The 15008-nt window shown below is 37.8% G+C and overlaps 1 long non-coding RNA gene across 1 annotated transcript; it reads left to right on the top strand.

Moving 5' to 3' along the window:
• The first annotated feature begins 6848 nt into the window (after positions 1–6848).
• LOC138891834 (uncharacterized) lies at positions 6849–11459 on the top strand. The gene is made up of 2 exons (XR_011408170.1): positions 6849–7678; positions 11235–11459. It is a non-coding gene; the product is annotated as an uncharacterized lncRNA (long non-coding RNA).
• The last annotated feature ends 3549 nt before the right edge of the window (positions 11460–15008 follow it).

The following is a 15008-nucleotide window of genomic DNA, read 5'->3' as shown; positions in this document are numbered from 1 at the left end:
GAGAAAATATTGCCAGCCTCTCAGTTCACCTTCGCGAACGCGATGAAGGAAACCAGATGGTGCATCAAACAAATTCCAGCAGAGTTCCAAGTTCAAAATCCAACCCGTTAACCATTCGAAACTCACCCGAGACCCTCGGGACCTCAACCAAATATACCAAAAAGTCCTAAAACATCATACGGACTTAGTCGAACCCTCAAATCACCTCAAACAACACTAAAACCATGATTTTCACCCCAATTCAAGCCTAATGAACTTTGAAATTTTTATTTTTTACAAACAACTCCAGAACCTATCAAATCACATCCGATTGACGTCAAATTTTGCACACAAGTCCTAAATGACATAACAGAAGTATTCTAATTTTCAGAATTAGATTCTGACCCCGTTATCTAAAAGTCAACCCCCCAGTCAAACTTTTCAAAAATAAAACTTTCGGCATTTCAAGCCTAATTCCTCTACGGACTTCCAAAAAATATTCCGGGCACGATCCTAATCCCAAAATCACCATACGTAGCTATTGGACTCATCAGAATTAAAATTCGAGATCTTTTACACATAGGTCCATATTCGGTCCACTTTTCTAACTTAAAACTTTCAATTATAAGACTAAGTACCTAATTTCACTCCGAGTTTCTTCCGGACCCGAACCAACTAACCCGATAATTCATAAATCTATTGAAAGACATAAATTGAGTAGTAAATGGGGGAATATGGTTATAATATCCAAAATGACTGGCCGGGACGTTACATTCTCCCTCTCTTAAACAAACGTTCATCCTAGAACGAGTCTAACAGAATAACATACCTGAAATCATAACATCTAAAGCAATAGCATCTGGCCTGGCTAGGAGCGCATAGAAATGGGCCTGACCACCCCCTGATCTATCTCCCCCTCTCGGGCGACCCATAGCTGATTGGGCTCCGCCCCTAGCTGGCTGAACTCCACCCCTAGCTGGCTGGGCGAGTGGTGGAAGAACTGGTGCTGGTGCCATTTGCCGAGTACTCCGTTGCAGAGTCCCACCCAACAGCCTAGAGCAATATCTCGCAAAGTGACCAAAATCCCCTCACTCGAAACAACCCCTCTTCTGACGAAATTTTTGCTCCTGATGCCCAAAAGAATTACCCGATGATACATGAGCGGGCGGGGCATAATGAGAACCCTGTGCTGGCAATGCACTGAATGATGACTGACTTTGCTGAAACTGGTCCTGCTGAAACTGACCTCCCCGAGGAACACCACTGAAACTGCCCTGACCACGAGGCCTCTCAGCCTCCATCTCAGTCCTCTCCTAACCTCGAACCATCTCAATCTGTCGAGCAATGTCGACAATCTCATTAAAGGTAACCCCAGATACTCTCTCTCTGGCCATAAGCAGTAGAATCTGAAAACCGAGGCCATCTATAAACCTCTTGATCCACTCTCGGTCTGTGGGAACCAATCAGACCGCATGACGAGCTAACTCGGAGAATCGCATCTCATACTGTATAACAGACATCTCACCCTGGCGAAGCTGCTCAAACTGCCTATGCAGCTCCTCTCTGCGGGACTCAGGTACAAAATTCTCCACAAAAAGAACGGAGAACTACTGCCAAGTAAGGGGTGTTGTGCCAACAGGCCTACGCCTCTCATAATTCTCCCACCATCTGAGTGTAGCCCCAGAAAACTGAAAGATAGTGAATGAGACCCCACAAGTCTCCAATATACCAGCAGTACGGAGTATCCTCTAACACCTATCCAAGAAATCCTGAGCATCCTCTCTCTCTGTGCCACTGAAAGGTGGAGATTGGAGTCTCCTAAACCTCTCTAACCTACGCTGATCATCCTCAGCCATAGTAGGAACCACATAATCCTGTGCAGCTGCAACCAGCTGGGCTGGTGGTGCCTTCAGTGTCTGAAGTCATTGAATAACCTGCTCGGGTGTGCGAGCGACGGGAGTCTGAGTGCCTCCCCTAGCCTGAGAAGTGGCTGCGGCCGTCGAAATAGAGACCGCCTGAGCAAGGCCAGTACACGCTATCAGAATCTGAGCTAGGGCCTCTTGAAGGCCTGGAATCACAATAGGCACAGGTGGTGCCTGAGCTGGTGCATCAACAATTGGAACTTGGTCATGATATGGGACAATCGGTGGATCTGCAGGTACTGCCCCAGCTGCTGTACGGGCTGCACCTCTGCCCCTACCACGGTCTCTACCGCAGCCTGGGCCTCTTGCGGCACGAACTAGTGGCTGACCCTCTTGACCGGTAGCACGAACCTAGAGGATGACTTAAGGAAGGTTAAAGATGAGCTATACAAAAAGGAAGAAAATGTAAGAGTTTTGAAAAAGGACTTACCAAAGGTTAAACATGAGTTTGATAGAACATGTAAATGGAACAGGTCCTCCAATGTAGTTTCATGGCTACAAGAACACCATAGTGGCAACAGAAATGGACTTAGCTTTGGGAACTCCGCACCTAAATGGGATCCCAAAAATAAGTACCTAACACTCCCCGAGAATAAGATTTGCACACACTGTGGAAACACTGGTCACTACAAGAGTGATTGCATTGTGAAAGAAAAGGCAGATCTTTTTAGCCATTGAGGAAGGCACTCTTGACATCCATCTGATGGAGAGTGAATTCTATGAAAGCAACAAACGCTATAAGAAGTCTAATTGCTTCCAATCTTGAAACTGGAGAAAAAGTCTCATAATAGTTTATGCCTTCCCCTTGCCTATATCCTTGAACCACCAATCATGCCCTATTCCTTATAACTATTCGATCTTCGTCAAGTTTATTTCTGAACACCCATTTTGTACCAATTACTGACATGTCCTTGCTTCTTAGTACTAGATGCCAAACGTAGTTGAGTTCATCTTGCATTGCATTCACACAGTCTGCATCCTGCAAAGTCTCAGCAATATTTTTAGGTTCAATAAGAGATAAAAAGCATCAAAGGCACAAAGATTCTTCAAAGAAGATCCGGTTTTGATTCCAAATGTTAGATCAGTAATTATGTTCTCAATGGGATGAGAATTTTGATACTTGTAAGGTTTCACAACCACGTGGCTTCCCCTAGATGTTCCTTCAATGTTTTGTTGTTGGGGAACATGTTCATGGATAGGTTCGCTCGAAGTTTGAGGATCAGTTCCTCTTAGTTCAGTTCCCCCTGTCAAGTTGTCTTGAGTGGAATGACATGTTCCTTCCTGTGGTGGAGCTTCAGTCTGGGATGTGGTTTCATTTGAGTTTCTTACCAGCCTAATTGCTTCATCATCATGTTCTTGCCTCTTAGAAAGAATGTTAGTTTTATCAAAATCACATGTACACCTTTTTCTATACACATAGTTCTTTTATTATAAATATTATAAGAATTACTATGTATAGAATGTCCCAAGAATACTCCTGTGATGACCCAAAATGTCATCTTTAAATTTAATCAATAATTATGTATTCTAAGAGCTCGAAAAACACCATTTATCATTAATCGACTTACGTGCGCAGTCCGTACAATTTTCCGAAAAGTTTTTATGTGAAAATTGATTAAAATGTGAAATAGAGCTTTAAAAACTCAACTGAGTTGACTATAGTCAACATTTTGAGCAAATGGACCCAGATCCATATTTTAACAATTCCAGTAGGTCCGTATCGTGATTTGAGACTTGGACGTATGCGTGGAATCGAATTCCGACGTCCCTAGCTCAAGATATGGAATTTTGATGAAAAATTAAAAGCTTGAAAGGTTATTGATTTTTAAGAAATTACTGATGTTGGATTTATTGACCTCGGGTCCGTATTTTGGTTCTGGAGCCCAGTATAGGTCAACTATAATAATTATGACTTGTCTGTCGAATTTGGTGAGAATCGGAGTTGATTTGACGTGATTCGGACGTCCGATTGTAAAAATATAAGTTTTAAAGTTTTCATGGAAATTTCCTTTGATTTGGTGTCCGATTCGTAGTTCTTGGTATTATTTTGGCGATTTGATCGTGCGAGCAAGTTCGTATGATGTTTTAGGACTTGGGTGCATGTTTGGTTTGGAGCCCCGAGGGCTCGGGTTGGTTTCGGGTGGTTAACGGATCATTTTTGGACTTGGAAAAAACTGCAGAAATCTGCTTCTGTTATCCTTCTTCGCGTTCGCGAGATGGGGTTCGCGTTCACGAAGAAGAAACTAGAGGCAAATGAAAATTACTCTTCGCGTTCACGAAGAAGGGGCCGCGTTCGCGAAGGGAAAGAGGCTGGCCAGGAAAATTAGCCTTCGCATTCGCGAAGGCCAAGCTAGGCATGCATCGCGTTCGCGAGGTAGCCCTCGCGTTCGTGAAGAGTAAAATTGGACAGCACAAATTTGTGCTTCGCGAACGCGAGGCACTGACCGTGTTCGCGAAGGGTAAAAATCCCAGAAACAGAACTTAAGTTTTGCAAATGGGGTTTCGACCCATTTTCAACTATTTATCCTATATTGATTATATCTCATGATTTCATACTTATTTATATCATGAATCCGTGAATTTATGAAAGAAAAATCAGATTTTTATAAAATCTTCCAAAAACGAAAATTTAAGATTTGAAGGTCCATTTGACATCGGAATTGGATAATTTTTATATTGTTGGACTCGTCACGGAATAGGTGTTCGGATTTCGTAAGTTTTTTCGGGATTTCAGATGTGGGTCCCACTGCCAAATATTTTAAAGAATTTTGAATTTTTTTCCGAAAAATTTATAAATTCATATGGAATTAATTCCTATGATTCGTATTGAGTATATCAAATTATTTATGAATAGATTTGAAGCTTTTGGAGATAAATTTAAAAGGAAAAGCTGTGGTCGAGTAATTGATTGGAATTAGCAAAGCGAGGTAAGTGTCGTGGTTAACCTTGACTTGAGGGAATAAAACTCTTAAATGATTTGTTATGTGAATTGCATGTGAACGGCGTATAGGCGAGGTGACGAGTGTCTATACGTCGTCAAATTAATTGTTTGCCTGCTTACTTGAAAAATCATAAATTGTTCTAAATCATGAATTAATTATTATAATAACTGTTTCTCTCCTATTCTTTGTCAAATATTAATTCTTGAATTCCTGCATTAATTGTTACATGCTATTTGAATTATGTACCTTAATTGTTATTTGGCATTTAGCATATTAAATATTAAACTGCATATTTTCTCTTTGATTTCCATAATAATTTGTTATTTGTCTTTGTTTGATTCATAATTAAATCATAATTATTGTATGCTTGTTATCTTATAATTTTATATTAATTGTTGTATTTATTAGGGGAAATTTCTTCTATAAGAATTGGTAAATGAATATGTTGGAGGAGCGGGTTGCACGCCGCAACAGAATTGATTATAATTAATATATTGGATGATCGGGTTGCACGCCGCAACAGACTTATTAAAGTCCATATTGGAGGATCGGGTTGCACGCCGCAACAGACTTATTAAAAGTCCATATTGGAGGATCGGGTTGTACGCCGCAACAGACTTATTTAAAACTCGACATACATATATATATTCGGGGATCAGGTTGCACGCCGCAACAGACTTGATTAAAATGAATATATTGGAGGAGCGGGTTGCACGCTGCAACAGAATTGGATGTGAATATATTGTGATTGCGGGTTGCACGCTGCAACAGAATTGAATGTGAATATATTGTGAGAGCAGGTTGCACGCTGCAACAGAATTGATGGAAATGACAATTGGTTATGACTGCTGAGTTGGCTTCAATTATTATAAATGAATTACCTGATTTATTTCTATTATTGTTGTTGTTACTAATATTGCGTACATGTAATGTAAGTGACCCGCCTTAGCCTCGTCACTACTTCGTCGAGGTTAGGATCAGCACTTACCAGTACATGGGGTCAGTTGTACTAATACTACACTCTGCACGTCTTGTGCAGATTTTGGAGTTGGTCCAACCGGCGTACCATAGACTTGCTTGGATTTCAGCTACTCAGAGGAGGCTTGAGGTATAACTGCATGACGTTCGTAGTTCTGAAGTCCCCGTCTATTTTACTTTCGTTGTGTGTTTATTTCGAGACAGCTTTATTTTATTTTAGACCTTTATTTGTATTATTCTAGAAGCTCGTGCACTTGTGACACCAATTCCAGTGACACTGTGGGGAGGTCTTGTCATGCAGATGATATTAATATATATATATATATATATATATATTATACTCTCATGTTCATTCCGCACTTATGTATCTTGGTCAAAGGCCTACTTATGTTTTGAGTTAAAACAATGATTTTTAACCAAACGATTCAAGACGATATTTCAAATGTTTAAGTGATACTTCAAATCTATGAAATAATCATGAATGGGTAGATAGGTTCAAGTGGTTCGCTCGGTATAAGTTAAAGGCATTGGGTGCCGGTTCTGCTGGTCTTTTCAGGGCGTGACAAACTTGGTATCAGAGCACTAGGTTAAGTATATCCTAGGGTATCGTGGAACCGTGTCTAGTAAAGTCCTTCTTATTAGTGTGTTGCGCGCCACACTTTTAATTGGGAGGCTACAGGTCATTGTAAACACGTAAGTTTTGACCCGCGCAACTTTTAAAAGCAGTATTTTAAAAAATATTTACTTATTTTTATTGTAATAGGATTTATGTCAACTTTTAATTTTAATTTTAAAATATAAGTTTAAAAACGCAAAAAATAATTTTATAATATTTCTTTTCTTATTATATATCTTTTTATTTTATTCTTTTTTATTTATTTAAGCTTATTAGTATTTTATAATGATAATATTTTAATTTACCATTACTTTAACATAGTTTTCTCTACCTTTTTATAACATTTAAAAAAAATACCAAAAATATTTTTATTTTTATATATAGTTCACTTTAATAGTTTATTCTTATTAACTAAGATTAATTAGTATATTTTGGTAGTATTTTTGTTCATTGAGAAAGAATTAAATTTGGACTAATTAAGAGCTTATTTTTGGATTTTGGTGGCCTAACAAGACAAAGACTCATTTTTCCAACTCATTAGCCCACTCTCCACTTAAAATGCAAGATTTAATCTTAGTCATTTATTCTTCTCTAATCCAATGATCATCATCCCTTCCCACTTCCATATAAAATACCCAATTATGAAAACCCTAACCAATCCCTCCAACCTAGAGCTAAGGACCTAGGCAGCTGCACATATACATAGCAAGAAAGAGAAGGGAGAGAACGGACGAAAAAAAAGGGAATTGAGAGCAGCCTACTTCTTCTTCTAAAATACTAGTTCCCTCCTTGGATTCATTTCCATAACCATGTGAATACTCCGTTCAACACCATCTGCTATTAACCTTCAAAGCCACAAATAGTTCCATCCCTACTAATTTTGTTTTTAATTCTAACCTTCAACAACTTTCCACCATAATTCCTCCACGTAAAAACATTACACATTCACCTTCACCCATTCTTCTACCACTGAGATAAACCCAATTCCTCTACCCATAGTCACAAAATACATTATTTCCAACTACTTCTGTTCTTAGCCAGGTCCAAACGGAGGTGAAAGTTCAATTTCGAGTCAGGGCATTTTCGTTCGAGATTGCAGATCCGAGTTCCCGTCGTGGTACACTCTTTTCCGGTCATATTTCAATTGGAGCTCATTGTGGCATTAACGGTTGGATCGGATTATTTGTTGTACATCTTGCTGGAGGTTAATTAAAATTGGAGAAGTTCCTACTTTAATTGAGGTCCATTTCTTTTTCTTTTCCTAATTTGATATTACTTCACTCCTTACTTTAATCAATTTCCCTGATGTGCTTATTTGTGCTTAGTTTGTTTATTACTTAACTGCATTTGATAAATGTTCAGATATAAGCTATTTGTTTGTATATTTCCTAAATTGTGTTTGTTGGGGTGAGAACATTTGTGCAGAAAAGTAATCCAAAATCGACGATGGATAAATTTAGTAACATGGATAGTTAAAGTAAATGACCGAGAATATATCAAACGTGCATAATAGGTGTTGAACGTGGTTTAATTAACAAGTGAAAATTATTTCTTTCGTGTTGGAATAGACAAATAATTTGGATATTGAATGAATTTTACATCGTTTCATCTTTTTTTAATTAAGAATTGCTAGTAGCATGTTTAGGCCGACCACATTCGGGTAGGGAAACTTTAGAATTTTTCTTTTATTTTCTCTTATATGAGGTGAGAGGTCGCCCCTTTTAGTTAATTAATTTATTCGGGGAATGCCTCGAAGAACTTGTAATATTTTGGAGGCCGGGCATTGTGGAGGGAGCATAGTATAGGTTAATATAAGATTGTTAATATTTTAATTTTCTTTTCTTTTCTTTTGTTTATCAGGCGGGGACGGCCTCGAGCCCCTTCTGTGTTTATTTTCGCTCTTTGTGTGTTTTCACCTCAATCTCAGTATTTCTAAAAAGCAAATTAGATCATGTACGCAACCGTGATTTTCACGGGACTCGGGGAATGCCTAACACCTTCTCCCCGAGTCAAATAAACCCCCTTATCTAGAACCTCTAGTGCAAACTATTTTAGATTCAAATATGTTTTTTACGATAAAATTGCCTTTAAATTGTGACTTGGCACATCGAGAATATATACCAAGTGACGACTCTGAAATAATCTCTTTTGAACAAATGTTTTGTCACTTTTTAATTGAAAAATCCTTTTGAGATTTACAAATCTTTTATTTATTTTAAAGAGGATTAGTAAGGTTAAAAAAGAGAGAGGATGTTACCGCTTATAGGAAAATTTCCCCTTCTTCCATTCTAGATCGTGCTTTATAGCATAAGGATTGAAGCTAGATTTTATATCTGTCAATATTACATATGATTGACACATGGCACAACCGAAGGGCGTAAGATTCGATGCTTAAGTAATGGTAATAGCTACTTGAAGAGTAGTGCATGGGTTAATATTTGGTCCATATGATGGGGATAAATGAGGTCAAGAAATAGATCACGAATAAGTTAAGATCACATATTAAAGTGCCATGGGCCTATTCAATAGAAGATGGGGTGATGAAAATAAAGAAATCCGTCAAAAGTGATATTTGGATTCATGAAGGTAATATTACTAACGAAATGGATAGGAGAACATGAAATATTGTATCTCCAAACTATGTTCAAGATATATCGAAGCAACAGAATGGCCGATCACTTTGACGCCATCACCAATGAGATCAAACGAGAGATGGACAAAGAGAATTAAATGGCCTGGAGTTGAGCAAGAATGATCATACCTCGACATTCTATGAGGCAGTTCAGACAACAAACAAGGACCACATTGGTCAAAGTAATGCGAATTAGTTAAGGTTGCAACACATCCTGTGGCTTCGGTAAGAAGAGGCACTTAAGAGTGCATATGAACATCTATGATAACAAGTAAATAGACTCAAACTTTGTAAATAGATGAGTTGCTAAGGGATGAGATGCACAATATAGACGACTGAAATACATAACCTTGAAGGTTACAAAGGTAATATGGATTACCAGGGAGGCAAATATGTAACGACCCGGCCGGTCGTTTCGAATATTACAACCCCGTCTCCCTATTTAATACTCAAATTGTGCGGCCGATATGCGGACCACATATCCATTTTGCGGTCGCATATGCGACCGCATATCCTGTTTTAGAGCTTCATTTTTCTGATTTTATAAACCCGACCTCATTCTTATAAAACACTATTGGGGTCATTTAGAAGGGTTTCATTTGATATTTTAGAGAGATATGAGAGCATCTTAGAGAGAGAAAGTAAAGACCTAGTCATTTGCCCATCAATTCTTGTTCAAGGTTGGAAGATTTCACAAGGATCTTGCTAAGGTTTCAAAGAGGTAAGAATTTCTAATCCTTGTCTTCAATTTCGAGTTTGGGTAAAGATGGGTAATTGGGAGTATGATTCTTGGGTGTGAGAGTATTATTTATACATACATATACCAATAAGGTTTGTGGAAAGATTGTTGAGTTCAAATGGGTAAAGATTGAGTTCAAAATGGTAGAAATCTTCAAAGACTTTAATAGAGGATTTGAGGGCCGAGTTGATGTCGAAATTTGGTAAAATTTATATGGTTGGACTTGTGGTTGGATGAGTGTACATATTTTATAACTTTTGTCGGGTTCCGAGATATGTGGTCCACGGGCAATTTTTGAGTTAAATTTCGAATTTTATTGGAAAATTAGTATTTTCTTATGGAATTAATTTCAATAATCTTTAATGACTGAATCGGATAATTTATGGCTAGATTCGAGGCGTTTGGAGGTCAATTTTCGAAGTAAGGGCATAGTAGAATAAATATTTACACGATTTGAGGTAAGTAACAGTTCTAAATTTGGTCCTGAGGGTATGAAACCCCGGATTATGTGTTATGTGATTGGTCTCGAGGTGACGAACATGCTAGGTGATGGGCGTGTGGGCGTGCACCGTAGTAATTGTGACTTGGTCAAATTCCATGGAACTGTGTAGTTGAATAATCTGTTGATATCCATACATTCTCTACGTGTTAGAGAAAATTGAGCCGAGACTCGTATTAAAAATCATGATTAGACATATGCTATTATTATTGGTACTCACTGGGGTTATTTCTGTGGTTGAATTATATGTTCAAATTGTAATTTCACACTCAATCATCTTCATTCATTTCATATCATATTTGAGTCTCCGTTGTTATTTATTGATACATCATATTATAATTTTGGGCTGATTTTCATGAGATCTTTAGCCCGAGAGATTGGAGAGGTGATGACTGAGTGAGGTTGAGGGCTTAATTGTGAGGATATATATGGAATCCGGCTACACGCCGCAACATGTTTTGTTGATTTATGCCATGATTGGTTTGTTATAGCGCTTGGGCTGAAGCAGCCCCTCCGAAGTCTGTACATACCCCTAGTGAGCGCAGGTACCTACTGAGTGCGAGTGTCGAGTGCCGAGTGCTGAGTGACTGTAAGAAAAGAGTGACTGTAGGGTTGGAGTGAATGGGAGGACTAAGTAATGGTTACTCTGAGAGGATGCATTGATTTCATTATTTGTTGCATTTTCGCTATCATATAACACTATTTTGGAAATTTCGGAAAACCATTATTTTCTGTTTTAGTCAAATTTGATTTGAAATTAGTGTGAAATTTTAAATGTTGAACTTTAGAGCATGCCTACCCTTTTATGTTGGAAAGCACTGTATTTGGACTTAGCTGAGAAGCTCGCCACTACTTTAAGTTTCTTAATTATTATTGTTACTTGCTGAGTTGGTTATACTCATACTACACCCTGCACTTCGTGTGCAGATCCAGGTGATCCCGGACACAGGGGGTGTTGATTCTTTCACACAATTAATTTTCCGGAGATTCAGAGGTAGCTGCCACATTTCGCAGACCTTGTCTCTCCTTCCCTATCTCCTTGTTTATTGTATTTGGTCTTAGACTATTATAGACCGTATTTTTCAGACTTGTAATGTATAAATGCTCGTGTACTCAGTGACACCGGGTTTTGGAAATATGTTTTACCTAGTATTTGTGGGATTTTCTCTTAAACTTAATTATGATGTTTTCCGTATTTAAAAGATATTGTGAGTTATTGATGATGTCAGCTTGCCTAGTATTGAGATAAGTGTCATCACGACGGGTGAGATTTCGGGTCGTGACAAAATCGCTACGATAGAACAATGTTAAGCTTTCACTGATCATCTGGTATGCATCATTTTGGTACTAAAGAACGTGTGGTAAATAAAGGACACCAAGAGTACTCTCCAAAATGCACTTAGGTGTACCAAGGCAAGTTGTTTAATCTCGAAATGATTTGATTCTAACATTATAGAAATGACGAGTGTTCTAAATGATAGATGGAGCTAATTTAGGCCTCTAACAAGCTGCGAATATGATATATTTGGTCCTAGGCGCTTGGAACGTATGATATGTTTCGAAGTTGGGAAAGATAAAAATGTCTAAAGGATACATGATGTTGTATCTCGAACCTCAAGTATTTTATGCCCAATCTAAAGCCAAAGGTACCATGTGTAAAGTAATCATGTGATAGTCGTATACGTACTAATTATTTTGGGTTCGAATGGTGACACATGAGTGTATGCATAATGAAATATATAATAGGTTTATATATTAGTGTTGTATCGTATTTGTTACAGCCAAGAAGAGGCACATGGTGTCAATGATATGAGAAAGAAAAAGCCCTTAAAGGGCGAGACATCTAGAATGCTAACCATTGAGGCAGATTATAAAAAAAGTATGATTATCACTAAACGGTCTACGGACACAAAATTATGCTTCAAGAGATATCTTCCAAACTACCATTTTACGGTTAAAGAATGTATACACTATAACGATTTATGAAACCCATGGATATAGAAAATTCTATTAAGGGATTATGGAGAAGCAGCATAATTTTGGGAAAAAGTCCTCAAAATGTCTGAAGAAAATGCACATGACATGGAAGTCCTTGATCTTGTGATGTTTGGTTACTCGACGCATGGATACAGCACTGCCGTAAATTAAAGTGCAGTACGCAATCAAGTATTCAAGTAATATACATACTTACTCAAGAAAATTCACTTGTTAAATTTGGATCGAGCGTTCCCACCTGTGGGATTACATTAGGTTTTTGTTGTTGTTGTTGTTAAGTTGGATTGAGCGTGAGCTAAAGACATCTATATTTGAAAGTCATAATGATGATATTGGTAAGGAATAATCAGCGTTATAGCATGACCAGTTGTGATGAGGAAAGATGATGTAGCAAAGTAACATGGATAGTAGTTGAGAAATAAAGTGATGTTCCAAGGTGAGTGAGACCAAGTAGGCTCTATTGAGCATAATAGTCTAACTCTATTACAAAGACGGAGTATTTTGCAGACTTAAAACTGAAATTAATGTAGTAATTTTCATGAGAGAATAACAATGACATGGAGTTATAGACCGAGAAGAGACAACGTGCATCGACAAAAGTAATATGTAAAGTATAGGCAAGGAGAAGTTCACTACTAATAAAGTTATGACTTATTGAAGTTACTTTCGACTTGACGAGGAATATAAGAGAAATATCTAGGAATAGACTCATGCCTATTGACATATTGCTTCAGCAAAGAGAACCTTATATGTTAAAGGAAAAAAACAAAAATGAGAGAAGGAAAGCTATTGACGACCTTTATGTCAGAAGAGATACAAGTGTCCTAAAATCTCGTGGTAGAATCACAAGCCTATTTTGAGTAAGAACATCAATATCAGTACCACAAGAATCAATAGTGGAATCATTAGCAGTCACAGAAGATAGATTGGAATAGGTAATAAAGCTTGTTCGAATATGCGATGGGCACGAGTGTAGTGCCACAAGTTGATATGGAAGTACTATGGAGAAATGTTAAACTCGGGTGTTGACGTTCTCGCATTTATTGACACTCACATAACCAATGACTTAATGGTTGGTAGAAAAAAAAATAACAAAGTGAAAATTTCACTTTTACTAATACCGAAGTAAGCATGAGTTCATGTCAACATGATGGTTTGATGCTCATGATAAAAATAAGAAAATTAAGATTGTAAACACTGTAAGGGATGGTCGAAGTAATAAGGAAATAGTGCTAAAAGATCAGGAAATACTTTCAATATCGTCTTGGTTTCCTGTTATTGATAAATGAGGCAAGATTTAGTATGGGCAAGTCTCGAGTGGGAAGTTAGCCAAAGGTTGAGATCGATGAGCGCATGTCTCCTAGTGATGTAACAAGGTAGGAAAGAGAACTCCTTGAATATGTGAAATAAAAGATCCCCTAATTAAGTTAAATGCATGAGTAACATGTTCAAGTAACACGCCAGTTGAAATTTTAGCGTGCCAATCTGCCAGATGATGCGATGGCGTCAAAGGATGCCACACACACTCACACATTCATACCAAAGTGTTTCGGACACGTATTAAGTGCAAAATACAATGGAAGGAAATCAAGAGGAAGTCAATTTTGAATTTACCCCACAACAGTCCCCTTTGATGAGCAACATGCAATACAAAAACATTAACCTCAAGAAATTGCAATCATGAAAAGTTACCGGGCTTAATCCTTGTTCATAAAGCCTTAGCTTGGAGGAAGTAAGATCAATAGAGAAAGGCTTGAGATTGTTTTAAAGTCATCGAAAGTTCCCTTGAGAAAAATATATCGTGAATTAAGCCGCAGACATGGTGATTTTGTATTTATGAAAGTATCACGAGTTTCGGGAAAAAGAAAAAAATAAATTGAACTTGAGGATTAAAAGGGAGTCTTATGAAGTTTTATAAGAAGGCTGGTAAAGTGGCCTATGAAAGAACAAGAGGGGAGGTGAATTGTGGTCGATTAAAACTTTAGTTGACTAAATTTGTGTTTAGTCGACTAGATTCTGCACAGTGAACAGATAAAGAGAAGTAAAACAAGCAAACTGAAAGATAACAGGACACAACAATTTTTATACTGGTTCAGTACCGAAGAGGTACTTACATCCAGTTTCCCTTGGGTCACAAGGGACTTCTTAGATCTTTGATAATAGGTTACAATGATGATGGTTTTTGTTTGCTCACCATCAACAACATTTAGTGATAATAGCTTTTGTATAGTTGACACAACTCTCTTTTTGTGTTCTATCGCTTCCTATCGTTTATGAAACTTGTAGACTCAAGAATATAGTGTTTATACTAAGAACTAGAAATGTTTAGAATCTATTTTTGTAGTCGCGCATCAATCCTTGAATACGCGCCAGTCTTCTTATAGATCAGATTTGAGAGCAGTTGTCCATTGCTTTGATCGGTGTACACAACGTTTTTTTGATACTTGATTCATGACCCATGTCTTTGATTTCTTCAATAAGGATAGGATGGATTTAATAATCCAGGGAGTGTTCCTAAGTCGAGATCTAGGGAGTTGCTTCCATTCTCCATGCTTTGTCGAAGAAGAGAGAGAGCAGTTGATGGGCTAGATTAGTTTTATCGAGGGAGTGTTTTCCATGCTCCATACTTTATTGGGTAGAGGAGCATCACTTCAAGTTGTCTCCCATTACATTTTGTTCCCTTTCTATTTTAAATCTTCCTTCATA

This window comes from Nicotiana tomentosiformis, chromosome 5 (genome assembly GCF_000390325.3).
Source record: "Nicotiana tomentosiformis chromosome 5, ASM39032v3, whole genome shotgun sequence".
Lineage (NCBI taxonomy): Eukaryota > Viridiplantae > Streptophyta > Magnoliopsida > Solanales > Solanaceae > Nicotiana > Nicotiana tomentosiformis.
Note: the sequence above shows the minus strand (reverse complement) of the source record. Positions and strands in the feature narration are given on the sequence as shown.